General features: G+C 48.6%; 2 long non-coding RNA genes across 3 annotated transcripts; both read right to left on the reverse strand.

The window, feature by feature from the left end:
* Positions 1 to 346: 346 nt before the first annotated feature.
* Positions 347 to 2380, reverse strand: LOC123578366. The gene is made up of 2 exons (XR_006702337.1): positions 1921 to 2380; positions 347 to 1654 (listed from the first exon to the last, which is right to left on the reverse strand). It is a non-coding gene; the product is annotated as an uncharacterized LOC123578366 (long non-coding RNA).
* A 12847-nt stretch (positions 2381 to 15227) lies between these two features.
* On the reverse strand, positions 15228 to 17609 carry LOC123577846. Of its 2 annotated transcripts, none has more exons than XR_006702107.1 (3): positions 17162 to 17609; positions 16846 to 17002; positions 15228 to 15872 (listed from the first exon to the last, which is right to left on the reverse strand). It is a non-coding gene; the product is annotated as an uncharacterized LOC123577846 (long non-coding RNA). The 2 variants fall into 2 exon arrangements; XR_006702106.1 differs by lacking the exon at positions 15228 to 15872 and adding an exon at positions 16348 to 16484.

Here is a 17609-nt window from a genome sequence, read left to right on the forward strand (position 1 = left end):
GTCGGTTGGGCGTCCGACTTCAGCCAGGTCACGATCTCGCGGTCCGTGGGTTCGAGCCCCGCGTCGGGCTCTGGGCTGATGGCTCAGAGCCTGGAGCCTGTTTCCGATTCTGTGTCTCCCTCTCTCTCTGCCCCTCCCCCCGTTCATGCTCTGTCTCTCTCTGTCCCAAAAATAAATAAACGTTGAAAAAAAAATTAAAAAAAAAAAGAAAACTACAAAATAACAAATGTTGGCAAAGATGTTGACAAATTGGAACCCTTAAACGTGCTTGTGGAAATGTAAAGTGGTGCAGCCTGTGTGTAAAACGGTTTGGCATTTCCTCAAAAAGATAAAAACACAGAATTACCATATGGCCCAACAACTCTACTCCGAGATGGGTATCCGGATGAATTGAAAACAGTAGTTGAAAAAAAGAGCACGTGCACAAACATACACAGCAGCACTCTTCATGATAGCAGAAAGGTAGAAACTATGCAAATGCTCCCGGGGTGGGGGGATGAATGGAGAAACAAACTGGGGCAGACCCGTGAACTGCAATAGTATTCCGTCCCGTAAAGGAACGAAGTAACACGGCGCGGCCGCAGGGAACAGTACGTGGTTCCTCAGGAAGCTAACACAGACTCCACCTCTGCACACACGCCCGGAAATGGAAAGCGAAGCCTTGAGCCGACGTTCCTGTTCCCGTGTTCATAGCAGCCTCTTCCCAGGAGCCCAAACACGGAAGCAACCCGAGTGACCGCGGACAGATGAATAAATAAACAAGATGCGGTCTCTACATGACGGAATAGGCTCAGCCTCACAAAGGGCGGGAATTCTGACCCCTGCTACGACGTGGACTGAACCTTGCAGTCGTCGTGCGGAGGGAAAGACGCCAGTCACAGGAGGACGAATACTCTCTTCTTCCCAAATAAACCCATTTTTGCTGGTAAAAATTGGCGGCGTTATTTTTAAGGTAAACAGAACTAATAAGTAAGCACACCCGCAGGATACGAGATCATGTGCACATCTACACACTCCTGACCCTAACCCATCAGAAAGAGAAATGAACAAACGGTCCCATTTACAACCGCATCAGAAGGAAAGAAGGACCCAGGGAGGGGAGGGGGGGGGGGGATCTAAGCAAGGAGGTGACAGGCCTGCTCTCTGAGGACAGGACACTGGGGGCAGAAACGGAGGAAGACGCACAGGGACAGAAAGCTGCTCCTTGGAGGAATCGATCCTGTGACCACAGCCGTCCTGCCCGGAGCGATCAGCAGATGCGGGGCCGTCGCAACGAACTCCCCACGACGCCGTCGCAGACACAGGACTGACACCCCGACCCGCACGCGGAGGCGGGACGGACCCCACGCGGCCAGAGCGGCGGGAGCGCGAGCATCGCCCGGCCACCTGCTCCTGGACCGCGAACGGGACGCGGCGGGAACCGAGTCAGAGCGGAGCAGGTACACGGACGCGCGGCCCCGCGGTCCCTCGGCCCCGACAGCCGCGCGCACAGCCCCGCGGGGGACACGGTGTCACCGCGCACGAAGCCGCGCCGGGCCCTTCCCCGCGGGGTCCCCTGAACACCGCCCCCCTCAGCGTCCCCGCTCCAGAAGCCCCTCCTCCCCTAGCCTCGCTTTCTCCCCGCCTGCTCCTTCCGCGGCGGGTCCTGAGGCGACTGGGTTCTTGTCGGCGTGGACACGGCCCCACGTCCTCCAGAATCCTCCACAGTGGGTCCTAAAGAGACCGGTTCTTGTCCCTGTGGACTCGGCCCACGTCCTCCCGAAGCCTCCGCAGCGGGTGCTGAGGAAGACCGGGTTCTTGGTATGGACGCGGGCCCACGTCCTCCCGAATCCTCCGCAGCGGGTCCTGAGGAGACCGGGTTCTTGTCCCTGTGGACGCGGCTCCACGTCCTCCCAAATCCTCCGCAGCCGGTTCTGAGACCGGGTTCTTGTCCCTGTGGACGCGGCCCCACGTCCTCCCGAATCCTCCACAGCGGGTCCTCAGGAGACCGGGTTCTTGTCGGTGTGGACGCGGGCCCACGTCTGCCGTAATCCCCCACAGTGGGTCCTAAGGAAGCAGGTTTCCTGTCAGTGTGGACGCAGCACCACGTCCTCCCGAAGCCTCCACAGTGGGTCCTGAGGAGACCCAGTTCCTGTCCCTGTGGCCGCGGCCCCACGTCCCCACGTCCCCCCGAATCCCCCTTAGTGGGTCCTGAGGAAGCGGAGCTCCTGCCACGCAGGAGGCGGGCTGAACGAGCGTGCGCGTGCGCGCGCCGGCGTCAGGGAGCAGGGCTCGGGCGCCCCCTGCAGGCGGTGGAGGTAGTGCAGGACTCGCTGGGCTCACAGGTCCGTGGAGGCAGCGCCCCCTCCTGGCCGCCCGCTGAATCCATGACATTTTGGAAATTGAAGTGGAGCCCACTATCCCCCAACTTAGCCAAAAATAGTTAAGGAAAAATTAATGAGAAACTATATGAAATGAAATGTACACACAAACTTTACAACCTACACCAAAATTCACTGGAAACTGTAGATAAATTTAAAATGCAAACACAAGGGGCAGCTCTTCCTGCCTACGGGTCCTGTCCCTGTGCTTTAATAAAATCACCTTTTTGCACCAAAGATGTTTTCAAGAATTCTTTCTTGGCGTCAGCTCCGGACCCCATGAACCCCACTACCACCCCCAAAAACCTCATCATTTGTATGGCACCCATCGTGTGGGGTGATGAGTCTTTTCATCTGGACTCTGAGCCGGTGCAAACTTGATGAGTACTCTTTCTTTCCTTTACCCTCACTTCACGGCCTTTTGAGAAGTATGGTCTTATTGGAACACTTTCATGTCAATCACTCAGGCTGCAATCCTCTCAACCGTGGTTACTGTGTGGGGAGGAGAAAGCCTGCCTTATGGCTGGAAGTTAGTACCCTGGCCAGAATAGTAACATCTTTAAGGAACTAAGATTGACTATGAAGCATGATGCCAATAAAGGACCTTGGAAATGTTGGCCTGATACCTTGCTTGCAGAGTTCCCAGCAGCCTTACCAGGTGAGTAAAGAATGTCACTTCCTGTTAGGTGCAGGAACCTCAGGATACTGTGGGGATCTCATGAAGAGGAATCTGCCCAAATCTGAAGGTTTTGCAGGCAAGTCTGATGGCAAGTATTTGGCTTGGCTTCTGGCCTAGAGAGGCTACTAAACTTTCAATCTAGAGGCTCCTTATGAACGGTTCCAGCAAAGCAAACTTTCAAAGATCTATAGGATCAATCACTAGTCTTGCTGAGCTTATGTAAATAATTAGGCCAAGTTTGTTAAAACTGGACTTGATTTATAAATGAATTAGTCTTGATTTGGCTTCCTCTGGAAATGAGGGTTTTTACAGAGAAAAACGATGTTTCACTAATGCACCTTCATGGATGTAAAATTCTAGCTCTGATAGTCTATAAATATCGTTTGCCTAAGCTGGACAACTTGAGATAAACTTGAAAAAAATTGTCACAATAACACAGGTATGGACAATCTTCTTGCTTGTTATTCTGTGCAGATAGTAACAGGACCCCATGGGCATATAATCGCTTAAACAACTAAAAATGGGATGGTCTCCTCCAATAATTGCATGTGGAAAGTCTTTTCTCACTGTAGACCTATCAATAGGTAGACTATAGTGCTTTATTTAATTATTCACTTGAGGCCAGGTTAATTGATACATCTTTAAATGAATATGCAAGTCATAGCTTTCCTGAACCTGATCTGACAGTTACCAGAAACCCACCCCATATAAACCCAGGAGACATGGTGTGTTTAAAGGATTGGAAGTCTAACACAGCAGTTTTAACTCCAAAATGGAAAATCTCCTTACTGGGTTGTATTATGTACTCCCACTATAGTAAAATTAGAAGGCCATTCTTCATGGACTCACATATCAAGAATTAAACCTGGACCTTCCTGTGGAAGGCCTCAAATCTCTCTTCAAATGACAGTAATGAACTGAAGGAAAATTACCAAAGGTTTTTTTTGTTTTTTTTTTTATATTTAGGTTTCTCTTTCCCATAGTATAAACCTTATTTTGTTGTTTTTTCCAGTGTCCTCCTGCCTGGTGCCAAGACTCCTTCACAGCCATAACTTCTAGGAGACAGATGATCCTTTCTACTCAAGGAGGTTCATATATGTTGTCTACCTTGGATTGGCTGTCTCTGCCTGTGGTAACTCCTACATATACATACCTTCCCCAAATGACCAATGTTGACCCATAGGTAGGGACATCTCTACGCCCCTACTCAGCATGAAGAAGTTACCGAAGATGAGACCTTCCACGCTCAGCAACCTCAAGGATTTTAACGGTCAAAATTGCTGGGGGGGGGGAGGGGGGGATGATGTAGAAAACAAAGGCAGAAGGAAATAGCAGATAAAATTAAATTTCTTATAACCTGCAGCCCATTGGCAAATACTTGAGGCAGGCAGAGTAAAATGTTTCTCCAGGAACTCCCCACTGTCTTAATGCTAATGCTCCGCTAGAGGGAAAAACAACCTTAACTTGACAATAGCTAGGCCTCCAATATCCTGTGAGTCTTCTTTAGCATATAAAATCTCACTGGAAACTTCCCCTGGACTTTACCTCCCCATAGTATATAACCAGTCTCTCCTCATGGTCTTCCCGTCCACGGCTCCTGTCCCTGTGCTTTAACAAAATCACCTTTTTGCACCAAAAAATAAATGAATAAATAAATGAATGAATGAATGACCCTGTGCTTTAATAAAATCAGCTTTTTGCACCAAAAAATAAATGAATAAATAAACGAATGAATAAATAAATAAATAAATAAATAAATAAATAAATAAGTAAAATGCAAACACAAGGGGCGCCTGGGTGGCTCAGTCGGTTAAGCGTCTGACTCTGGATTTCTGCTCAAGTCATGATCTCATGATTGGTGAGATTGGCCCTACACTGGGCTCTGTGCAGACAGTGCCGATCTCTCAAAATTAATAAACATTTAAAAAAAAAAAACACAGACACAAAGACCAATCCAAAAAAGAAAAAAATGGATAACATGGGCTTTATAAAATTAAAACTTCTACCCTGATAAACCTGTTCAAAAAACCAAAAGACAAGCCACAAACTGGGAGAAAATATTTGCAAACCACGTATCTGAATTCAGAATGTACCCTGATCCCAAACCCTAGCTCTCTCAAGGTCTTCCACCTCTAGGTTGGAACCCACAAATTCCAGTTAATCAGTCTAGTGCTCTCCCTAATGAGTTCTTTGGACAACCGGGTTCTCCTTGCATCTTCCACTGCCCCAGCCTAAACACATTAACCATTATCTCCAATGACTCAAGGCCCACCCTAACTCCTATACTCATTTCCTAAACCCTCATGCCCTAAACCATTACCACCTGATCTCTCTAATCTCTCAACTAATAAGCACTCATCCCCAAAACCATCTAAATCCACACCCAATACTGTCACCCCCTTACCACCTAAACAATTACTTTCTCAAACCCTCACTCCCTCACCCTTAAACCATCACTTCCAAATTCTGAACCCACTAGCTCCCCCACACACCACCCACTGAACCTCCTAAACCCTCCCCCACAAACATCCACCACTTTACCCCCTCATCCACTCACCCATAAGAAATATTTCATCTCAAACCCCATGACACTCTTCTTCCCACCCCTCACACAAAAACACCCAGATCATAAGGGCATGTGACCAAAAAGCCATATGCCATCAACCCAAAACTGTACACCACAAAACAATAAAATCCTGAAACCATAATCTATAAACCATACTCCATGATCCACACATTGTGAACCAGAACCGTAATCATAACCAAAGCCAACATATATATTCATAGCAATCCTATTCACAATTGGAAAACATGCCACAAAGGATAAATGAATACACAACATAGGGTAGATCCATAAACTGAAATGTTCTTCCAACATATCAAGAAATGAAATAAATTGTGCAGCTACAGAGGAAAACTGAATGGGAGTTCCTCAAAATATTAAAAATAGAATTAATTAATATACCTCCAGGTATATACCCCAAATTTTGAAAGCAGGGACTCACTCTGTATTTCTTCCCCCAAATTTGTAGCACCATCATGTACAATAGTCAAAGGCTAAGCTAACCATTGAAGAGTGAACGGGTGATGCATACACAATGGAATATTACCCAGCCATGCAATGGACTAAAGTACTGATTCAGACAACATGGATGAACCGTGAATTCACTATGCAAGGGTAATAATCCAACCACAGAAAAGAATATTATAAGATTCTACTTGTTTGGGGTATCCAAAATAATCAAATTCACCTACAAAAAGTAAAATATGGTTGCCAGGCAGAGGGGAAAGGGGAATGGGGAGTCAATGCTTAATATACACAGACTTTCACTTGGTCAAAATTCAAACATTCTCAAGGTAGAAGGTGGTGATTTGTGCACAATGGGAATATATTTAGTGGCATACAACTGTAGACTTAAAATCTTTTAGGAATGCCTGAGTAGCTCAGTCAATTAAGTGTCCAACTTCGGCTCAGGTCATGATCTCATAGTTTGTGGGTTCGAGCCCTGCTTTGGGCTCTGTGCCAACAGCTCAAATCCTGGAGCCTGCTTCAGATTCTGTCTCTCTCTCTCTCCATCCTTCCACCACTCATTCTCTCTCTCTCTCCCTCTCTCCCTCTCCCTCTCCCTCTCCCTCTCAAAAATACATAAACATTTAAAAAACTTTTAAAAAAACTTTTAAATGGTCACTATTATGTCTTATAATTGAACCACAATTAAAATCATGACTAAAGTACTAACACATGTCACAACAAGAACAAAGATTGAAAACATACTAAATTACAGAAGCCACACAGAAAAGGCTGCACAGATTGGAGCCCTCTGTGATCTTTAAATCAATCATGGTTGTGAAGTAAGCGAAAGTCTCAAGAACAGACTTGTGGATCACAACAGGAGGAGTCATTATCACAGAGTTTGGGCAGGTGATGACACTTGAAGTGGCCTCTGGATTCGATTATAATGAGGAAACCATAATGATTTCCCTGTTTGGGAGTTCTATGACAGTTCCTGGGGAAGGTGTCCTGTTTTGAGTAAAAAACAAAGAAGTATGTCATAAGAAGTGGCAACTGTGTAAAATGACAGCTGGTGAAGCTGAGTGTAGACATAAAGAGTATTTCTACTGCTATTGCAGGCTTTCTATATGTTGGAAGTCATGGAAACTACATTACTTCTCAAAACAACTATATTAGTAACATACCAGGAAAGTGTAGAACACATCAAACTTCATGACGGAGGCCAAACCCTACCTGGACACAGTTCACAAGATGCAACATATTACTAAAGGACACTGTGGTAGAATTATATTAGTGGCCACTGTGCTGTGGATGTTGTGGATGACCAAGGATATGGTAGAAATGTGCCATTTTCAGTTCCAATCTTCCACCACACCACTCCACCAAAACAAAACAAAAGTTAAAATAAATAAACAAACTCAGTGAAATTGTAGGTACAAAATCAAGATACAAAAATCATTACATTGGACAAACTCATAATGAACCATCAAAAGAAGTTAAGAAAACAATTAGAAAAAACTTTACCACAGACATGAAAAACCTATCCCATGGAAATGATAAGACACTGATGAAGAAATGGGAAGATATTATGTGTTCCTGAATTATAAAAATGAGTATTATAGAATTGTCATTTTACCCAAAGTTATGTACATATGCAATGTAATCCCTCCTGATCAACATTCTAGTACCATTTTGCCCAGAACTAGAAAAATCCTAAAATGTGTATGAAACCACAGAGGACCATGAACAGCCAAAGTATCTGTATAAAGAAACACAAACTGGGAGGCATCACATTCCCTGATTTTAAAATAAATTACAAAGCTACAATAACCAACAGTATGCTGTGGGGTTAAGAGACAGAAAGACCAATGGAGCAGAGTGGAGAGCCCAGAAGCAAATCCACACATATGTGGTCAATTAATTCACAACAAAGGAGCCAATAATACACCGTGGTGAAAAAGACAATTTCTTCATGAATGGTGCTGGGAAAACTGGATAGCCCAAGCATAACACCAGACCCCTATCTTACACACCACACAACAACTAACTAAAAACCCACAACAGCTGAGAGGAAGGAGGGGCACCAGTATGGAGGGCAGGGCTGTTCTGAAGTCAATGAGCCCTGGTGCCCTGATGGGATTCATTCCCAGTGGGGACACTGGCGGGACCTTCAGTGGTTCTGATTTCCTCCTGAGCTCCCCTGATTAAGTATCAGCAAAGACAATGCTGGGCTCAGCTGTCTCCTGGTGATGTTTCCAACTCTGAAACAATGGTTTTGCAAAGGAACAAGAGAATGTGCTTCAGAACTTTCCTCAATGAGGGAAGGAAGAGGGAAATTGAAAGGGATGAACCCTAAGAAGCTTTTCATGAAAGGGCTCCTGTGGGGAGAGGCAAGGACCAGACAGCAGGGAAGTAATGAACAACAGCACACCAAGTGCCTCCCTCTCACATGGGAAAGGCCCTGTTCTGAGGGCACGAGGACCAAGCACCTGCTTCCATGCCAAGGGGCTCCTTCTCTCAGTCCTGACTGAGGATGCTGTCTTGAAGAGGGGTGTTCCAAGTTTGCATATGCATCTCATGGTTTAGGGTCAGAATCCTGATCGGACACCCCTTGCCCAAGTATGTGATCCAGGTGACACTTTGGTCATCAGACACATCAGAGGTTACCTACAAGGGGGCCCTCCCATGAAGACTTCTGAGAGGTGGGTCAGAGAGGGATAAAATGGGCTGGGAGGGAAGGCACACACCTTACCCACGAACACCATCTCTGGGCCCCTCCAAGTATCAGAGTCTTGGGGGATTCCAGCCATTGAATCCAACCCCTTTCCCTACTCACTCTGACCCCCACCCCCCACCCCAGCAACTGTCTCCTCACCCTTCACGTTGGGATTAGAGAAGTTCCTTAACACATCAAGCATTCAAGGAATTCTTGTTGACCACAGCTTCTGCCCAGGCACTGGTCCTCCAGATACATCATGCCAAGCAGGCATCAAGGGAGATACCAGAGCAGCGTGGGTAAGCGGGAACCGCGTACTGGGCTGGACTAGTTCTAATATTCTATTTTTAACATCTCCTAAGTGCCTACCTAGGTACAGGCCCCAGCCAGTCACTGGGGTTGCAAAGACAAAAAAGCCCCACTCTGCACAGGAAGGGCATTGCAGGGGGCCCACTGACCCCAGGCCCACTGACCACAGAGCCCTGAGCATTGCCATGACCTCTAAACACATCTACAGTTGGCCCATCACCAGAGCACCCAGGTCTGGGGTCTTAACCATGAGGCATCTTTCCTCAAAAACACGGAACTAGAATGCCCCCACGGCCCACTACAGCCTCAAGTTTCCAGAAAACCCACATATTCTGTTGGATATCTGCAGGCTGCAGGGGGATAAGCCAAGAAAGTGACACCCCTTTAGAGTAAATGCTGAGAAGACTGTCTTCCTCATTCCTATGAGTCCTTCCCTCTGGACCCTTGGACCCCTGGAACTCAGGGCTGGTGAGCAGGGCTGGGCTGAGAGGCTGTCTTTGCATTGTTGTTGATCTTTCATTCCTCAGATGTGGCTTGGAACCTTGGAAATAAATGCTGAGATTGGCTTTTTCAAGCATTTTCCTGAAACAGTGGTTGAGGCCAAAGATGCCTTGATGCTGCCATGGATGGGCCCACAGTGGGGAGCAGTCAGAGCTGGGGACAACTTGCTGCCCTCCACGTCCCTGGGCTGATGCCCCTCACTCATCTGGTAATAGAATTTGTCAGTATCTGCTAGTGGCAGGAGGAGGTGGAATAGGGGTGTCCAGGGGTTGTTCCAAAACTATGGACATTTCTCTACACCAGCCCCATGTACCTAGTGGCTCTGCTCTGCACACTGGATCTCCTTAGAAATTACATCTGGGATCAGATGCTGTTACTTCCCGGTTCCAGCCTCCATGCCAGCTGTCCATCTGCTTGTGCTGAGGCTGAGTACAATGTCATGGACAGGAGGCCAACCCTGGGGCTGATCCCCATTTGGCAGCAGCAGGAGACCTGACACAAGCCATGGGAGGGGAGCTTACAGGAGGGTCTCAACTACAAGATGAATCTTTGAGTTGCTGCTCCATGAGTCAGGGCTCGTTTTCTGGAAAAGCCTTCTCGGTCAACTCAGATTTTCAGAAGCATCTCATTGGATTTGATGTCAACTAACATATTATGAAGGGACCTTATTCGATACTATTAACTTCGATGCAGCTGAATTAACAAACATGGGCCCTATTTACAAAATTCACCAGGTTGCCAGTGAGTAGATATCTTGAGGTCAGAAAGTATTGCATCAGGAATCCAGGTCCCCAGTGTCATCCCTTTTCAAACTGTGATGTTTGCAAACTTGCAAAGACATAGGATGTACTTTGCAAGGACCACCGATACCCTTGATCCTCTGAAGGTGAGAAGGACACAAGCTTGAGTTATGGCTGACAAGCACACGGGAGAGATGCCTGGGCGATCCCAGGTCCCACTGGGGCTTTGACACACATGTCTGCAAGGCCAGGCCATGGCTCATTGAACAGTAAAGCAATGAGGTTCCCAAGGAAGCAGCCCTGACACCCTGCCCCATCTACTGGCTTTGTTATTTCTCGGATCTGCTGCTCACGGTTTCCCCATTCTTGCTCATGTCACTGCAGCCAGCATGCCTCTCCTGCAAGAGCAACCACCTCCTACCTCCCATGGTCTATGTTCCACCCATCCTGCAGCTTCACTTTTTAGAAGACAGCAAAGAAGAGAGAAAGCAGTCAGGAAGCAGTGCCTGAGGGCTGCACCTGCGTGCAAAGTCATGCCATCACGGTGACTGTCTGGACATCACGTGGCTACTTAGGGCCTCAAGATGTCTGGGTTATCCACACACATGTCACATGGTCACATGCACATATGTGACCAACTGGCTTTGCCTAACTCTTGTTACCCAAAATGTTTGATGTTACAGAGGCTACAGCCCTACATGCCAGGTGACATTTAATCTCCTGAGGTTGATGACCCTGAGGAACAGTTGTTTCTGGGCAATCCCAGATCTTGTGTCTGACTCACAGAATGAGAAGAACGCAGGGTTTGTTTGCTGCTGCCAGTTGCCTCCATAATTGCACGGTCCCTCGAAGGCAGGCAGGAAGTCTCCTTCCACCTCTGGAGCACTGGGAGGAGCCGTAGCTGAAGGAGGTGGTGAAGACACCGCGTCGTCTCCTCCAGGTGCATTGCCGGACAAGCTACCCCAGAGGTCATGGAAGACACAGGCTCATCAACCAAATTAGCATTCTGGAATCACAAAATTCCTTAAATAAATTCGAATGGCACAGTGAGAAGCAGAGGGGATGAGACAGAAGGAGCACGTTACCTGATACCAGGGGTGCAAACTGTCACGTGTCCAGTCTCTCTCTGTCACGTTAGCCTTTCCTGTTTGTGGGGACCAGAGCTCAAGTATGAGCAGAAGTCCCACATCTGGAAGGGCTCAGAGCAAATGGCATACACTGGCTCCATCAGACAGGCATGGGGACAAGGGTTCCCGGTCACAGCATACCTGCACAGCCCTGAGTGCTCAGATGAACACCTGGCCTACATTGTACCTGAAATATATGCCAGTGCAGCAGCTTGACCCCCAACAGAGAGACTACAAGAAAGGTTGTGGCTTTGAAGACATGACTGCAGGGAACAGAGGACAGGTTCATCTGGGACTTCTAAAAGCAGTGTCTATGGAAGGTGGAGACCCCTTCGTGAGACAGCTGGAAATGAGGCTGGAGATACCATACCTCTATGGTCTGAATGTTCGTGTGCCCCTCAAACTCATGTTAGAATCCCAACACCCAAGATGATGGGGTTAGGAGAGGAGCCTGTGGGAGGTGCTTAGGTCAGGAGGATGGAGCCTCTATGGATGGGAGTGGGGCCTTTACAAAAGAGACCCCACAAAGCTCGCTCACCCCTCCACCAAGTGAGGACATGACAAAGAGGTGCTGTCTGTGAACCGGGAAACATGCTCTCACAGACACCTGATTTGTAGGCATCTTGATCTTGGACTCACTACTCACTAAGGGCAGACAGGGGTAACAAATAGATATCTCCTGTCCCCATGAGGAGAAGATTGAGGGGTTCGTGCAGCCCCTTGGGCAAGGCTCTGCACTGCCTGCACTCGGGGTCAGGCCCCAGCCTAAGCCAGACCCCGCTCTCTACTGTCCTGGGGTGTGTCACCCTGGGCCAGGATGCCCCCTACACCAACATCCCACAGAACATGCAGATGGTGAGGTGGGGGTGGGGGTCTCCAGGGCCCAGGCCAAATGGCATGGTGGTGCGGCTCCCCTCCCCAACCTGGTCTGGGCAAAATGCTCCAACTTCCTGGATGTGGGCAGCATGCAGGGCTCAAGCATCACAGGCAGCACGGCATGCGTGGAAGGGCAGGTGCCACTGCCTGAGGACTCTGAGCTTCGCAAGGTGATCCCACAATGCAGTCCTGAGAGATTTTCCAGGGGCCTAGACACCCTTGAGAAGCAGTGAAACAAGAGACAGTGTGTGCCCTGTGCAGAAGTGGAAGGGGGTCTACGTGGTGATGTTTCTTCCCAGTGGGCACAATGCTGTGTGAATGCTCAGTCTCCCACTGTGAAGGCACAGGGAGGAGACTGAGGCTTTCAGAACTAGCTTCCTTCTCTCATGCTGCAAGCCCTCGTCCCATGCTCTGCAAGAGCACTGCCCAGCGAGCCTGTGAGCTCTGCCCCCTGCGCCACAGCAGAGGGGAGGGAGGCCTGGAGGCTTCTCTGGTCAGGGCCCCACCGGCCCCTTCTGGACACAGTGCCACACTGCCCCGCCTCTGTTCCTGTGCGTCTGCACGAGGCTCCTGGCGGTCTCCTCTGGGGGCCTCTAGCTTCACTGTGCACGTGGCATCCAGCACAGGCACACAGCTAGGCAGGGCTCTAGAGAAACAGCACTCTGCTTCAGGAAGGACAGATAATTGTCTCATGTTGGCAGAAGAGTCAATTTTCTGGGTCTGAAGTTTGCAAACAAAATCCCTGCCTTTGAGAAGGCAGATTAGCAATGGAATACCTTCCACATGGTTATCTGTGTAAATGATTTGTCCTGAAATCAATCTGTGTGCCAAACAGCATTCTAGGTGCATCTGTGAGGTGCTTCTGGGTGAGGTTCACACCTGAATCTGCCCTCCCTAGTGAGGGTGGGCCTCGTCCAGTGCACTGAGGCCTGAAAACAGCAGAAAGGGGAGTAAACCCCTCTCCGCCTGGCTGCTGAGCGGGACCCGGTGTTCTCTGCCCCCGGACCAGAATGTGCACCTGCTGTGCTTGTGCTCTTGGGCCTCCCGGCTCAGGCTCTGACCCCCACCACCAGCTCCCAGGTCTGCAGCAGGCAGGCTGCACATTAGGGGGCTCCCAGCCTCTATAAGGTTGTGAGCCAATTCCTTATAGTACACACACAGGTATACACACACACACACACACACACCAAACACACAAAGGTACACACACTACACACACACAAGTCCACTTTCACACCACACTCACACCACACACACACCCTACACACACACACACACACACACACACACACACACACACACACCACCAGCTCCCGGGTCTGCAGTGGGCAGGCTGCAGGTCAGGGGGCTCCCAGCCTCCATAACTTTGTGAGCCAATTCCTTGTAATAAATGTCATACGTTATGCTTCCCCGGAAAACCCACACTAAGACAACCGTGTTCATTATAAAAGACAAGAACCAAAATTACAGTTGTACTTTCCCAATTTTCACAATTTTATGTACACACATACATACATACATACACGCACATGACACAGTTGGGGAAGAAACACAGCAAAATAGCCTGGTGGTTACAACTGAGTAGTGGGACTCTGAAGAAATATTGCTTCTTTATCCTTTATTCTAATTTCTATGTGTGGTATGAGCATAATTTACTTTTTTCAGAAAATAATAAGCATCTGTTTTTTCTAAACTCGTACTATTCCCAGTTGAAGGCATTGATTTGCAACCATCACAAACATGGAGACCACCCAGTGTCCATCCACTAGTAAATGAATAAACAAGAGGCAGGACCGTGCATATGAGAGACCACACGGACATGAGCAAATCGCTGATGTGCGTCCCCTCGCATCACAGTGAAGTTCAGATGTCCTGCAGAAAGTGACTGTCCCGTCCCACGACCCCGAAGTCAAGAACAGGGAAGGCTGATGGACAGGAAGGGAAAGCAGATGCAAACTTGTCCGGCATGGGGTGAGGGGGTTACTTGGAATGGACACGAGGAGACTCCGGGGGTGAAGGAAATGTCCTGGATTGTGGAGGTGGTCTCGCAGGTGTGTACATCTGTCAAAACTTACACAAAAGACACAAGAACAGTAACCATCTGTCTCGTGTCAACATCTGGTGAGATTACACGTCAGCTGTGCATTTCGTGCTAATGCCTATTCACTCGCTGGTTTGACGGGGTTTGGGGGTTTTCTGCTAACTATTGTTTCTCCTTTAATTTTATTCCTTCCAAAAATGATGATCTGTTATATGTACCAATATTAATATGTTCTTAAACAATTCGAGGGTTAGGGCAGTCAAAAACCCATGAATAACTCATGACTTCCCCCAAACCGAACTGCTAATAGCTACTTTTTAGCGGAAGCCTTACTGGCCACATCGACAGTCGATTAGTACGTATTTTGCATGTTGTATGCCTCATATGCTGAATTCTTACAATAAAGTAAGTCAGAGAAAGGAAAATGTCATTGAGGAAATCATAAGGAAGAGAAAACATATTTACAGGACCGTATGGTATGATTTTTTTTTAATCCATACAAAAAAAAAACTTAAAAAATCAACGTCTAAGCAGACCTGCACAGTTCAAAACCCCATCAATTCTATCTGGATAGAGCCTCCAAACTCTCTCCAGATTAAGAATTACTATCTTATGGGCGCCTGGGGGGCTCAGTCGGTTAAGCGTCTAACTCAGGATCTCAGCTCAGGTCATGATCCCAGAGTTGTGGGAAAAAGCCCCAAATCGGGCTCTCCACTGAGCAGAGAGCCTGCTTGGGATTCTCTCCCTCCCTCTGCCCCTCTTCCCTACGTGTCCTCTCTCTCAAAATTAATAATAAACATTAACAAAAATGAATTAACATTTTAAGGGGTATCTCCAGACTTTATATACACTCTTAGCACAATGCTTATATAAAATCACTCCCAAACATGTTTATTTTATTCTTGGGGAAAGAGATGGGACTCTGGGTTGCAAGTGACAGAAATTCAGCTCACAATCGTGGATCACTTACATCTAAAGGTGCTGCGGGTACAGCTAGACCCAGGGGCTGAGACGCCATTGTCGAGCTTCCTCCTCCCCTCTCTCTGATCGCCTCTGGTTCTGCTTGGGGTTGGTTTCCCTCTCCCGCCACAATGCACAATAATTACAAAGACTCTCTCTCACCATACTGGGAGTCTAATGGGAGGACTACAGTTGGACTCATGTCCAACCCGTGAACTTATAACCCTGAACAGGATGGGGAGCCATGACCACTCAGACCTGGGCCACCTGCCTGTGCCTGGGAAGGGTGTGTGCATCACCTCACAGAACCTCGGGGCTGGGTGGGAACAACACCTTGGTGGAAGGATGGGGCTGAGCAGGCAGAACCAGCAGAGGTGTCGCTGTGTTAGAGCCACAGGTGAATGTCCAATCACAGTGCATCCTTTGGGGCCATGATTTGCTGCCATAATAAAGAGACCTGAAATGCAGTGGCTTAATGAAGGTGGATGTCTCTTTACTTCTAACATAACATTGCCAGAGGTGGACAGGCAGACCGTGGGCAGCGTGGCATCTGTGGGGAGGAAGGACATGCTCACAGATTCAGTGGGACAGGAAGTGGCACGCATCAGCTCTGTCCCATACCACTGACCAGAACTTAGTCACGGGGCCACTTGCAGCTGCAAGGGAAGCTGGGACGTGCAGTCGCTACCTGAGTGACCACGAGCCCAGCTACAAGGATACGACATTAAGGAAGGGGAAATAGGAGTGCCAAATTAGGAACTGCCCCCAATGCTCTAGTGTAATTAACACTTTAATAAACGTACTTTTAAACCACTCACCCACTAGAATTCTGGAATTGACAATACCCCATGCTGGCGAGGATGTGAAGCAGCTGGTGGGGGCAAGAAATGGTACAGCTGCTTTGGAAATCGGTTCAGCAGCACCATTCGAGGCAGATAGGCACATGCCCTCTAACCTGCCAGGCTCTCTTCTGAGTGTTTACCCAGCAAAACCGAGGGCAGATGTTCACCAAAAGGTGTGTGCAAGAATGCTCAGAGCAGCTTTGTTGTAACCTCAAATTAAGAACCATCCAAGCGGACAAAGGAATCCCGGAGTGTTCACATGGTAGAACCCCACTCAGCCACAGAAAATGAAGGGTCCACGCCAGGAAACAGATGAATCTCTGAGACATGGTTCTGAGTGTCAAGAGTCCCACACAAAAGTGTGCAGTCTATATGTTCTGTCTATCAAGTCTGGTTAGAGGCCCCTCCCCAGAGCATTCCCAGTGGGCAGAGGTGGATGGCAGCCAGCGCTGTGCCCTTGACACCCCAGGGCTTGAGTTCCACCCCCCCCCCCCCGCCACCAACATGCAGGACGTGCTGGCCTCCTTGTCCAGACAGGTGATTGTCCAAACAGGGGCAGGTGGCTTTAGCAGGGGTGGGGGGCATGTATTTTCATTTGTCCCGGTTAATAGGCCGGGTGAGTGCTTCCCTCCAGGGGAAGCTGCCAGATGCTTGCCAGGTGGCCCAATCACTTACACTCACATTGGCACTCAGCTTCCGCTGCTGGGTCCTGCCCAGTGTGCATGCCCATCCATTTTGGGGCTGAATCCCGAGGAGATGCTCCTGGCATTTCCCAAATGTATATGGTGACAGAAGATTTCACATTTCTGGTGGAGGAACCACACTAGCCTGAAAGGCCCTGCAGATAGGTGGAGATGAGTCCCCAGACACATGGGCACAGGGTTCTGATCCAGATTAGCTGGAAGTCCCATGTGCGGGCTGATCCCCACTTTGGGGAGCTCCCAGAGAAGCTGTCCTTGCAGCTGGCCCTGCCTGCATCCACCTGGCCTCATCTTACCTGCTGGAGAGGATCTGCAAGACCATCGATGCCTCAGCAGGGTTCTGTTGGGTGGAGACTGGGCATGAATTCCTTGGATCACTTTTGTTTCCAAGACAAAGTGTGAGAAGCAGGATTTAAATGATGGGTTATTGTTGGCTTCCTTGCTCACATTTTCATGTGCTTCCTTCTCTAATCCAAACAGAATCGAGATTTGAACTTATTTAGGAGATCTGAACATAGACCCTGCTTGAAATTAGAAGCCATATCTAGAACCACCCCACCCACCTAACAGCACACCTAACAGCAACTCATGGAAGACCAGGGACCTGGAGGGTGTCACATCCAGATGGAAAAGAGGTGGGAAGCTGCCCACCGACCCTGAGGATTGTGGAGGCCACCTGCAGGCAGGAGGGGATCTGGCCAGGCAGCTGTGTCCTGGGGTGGTCGGGGGTTGGGCTTTGGACAG

This window comes from Leopardus geoffroyi, chromosome E2 (assembly GCF_018350155.1).
Source record: "Leopardus geoffroyi isolate Oge1 chromosome E2, O.geoffroyi_Oge1_pat1.0, whole genome shotgun sequence".
Classification (NCBI taxonomy): domain Eukaryota; kingdom Metazoa; phylum Chordata; class Mammalia; order Carnivora; family Felidae; genus Leopardus; species Leopardus geoffroyi.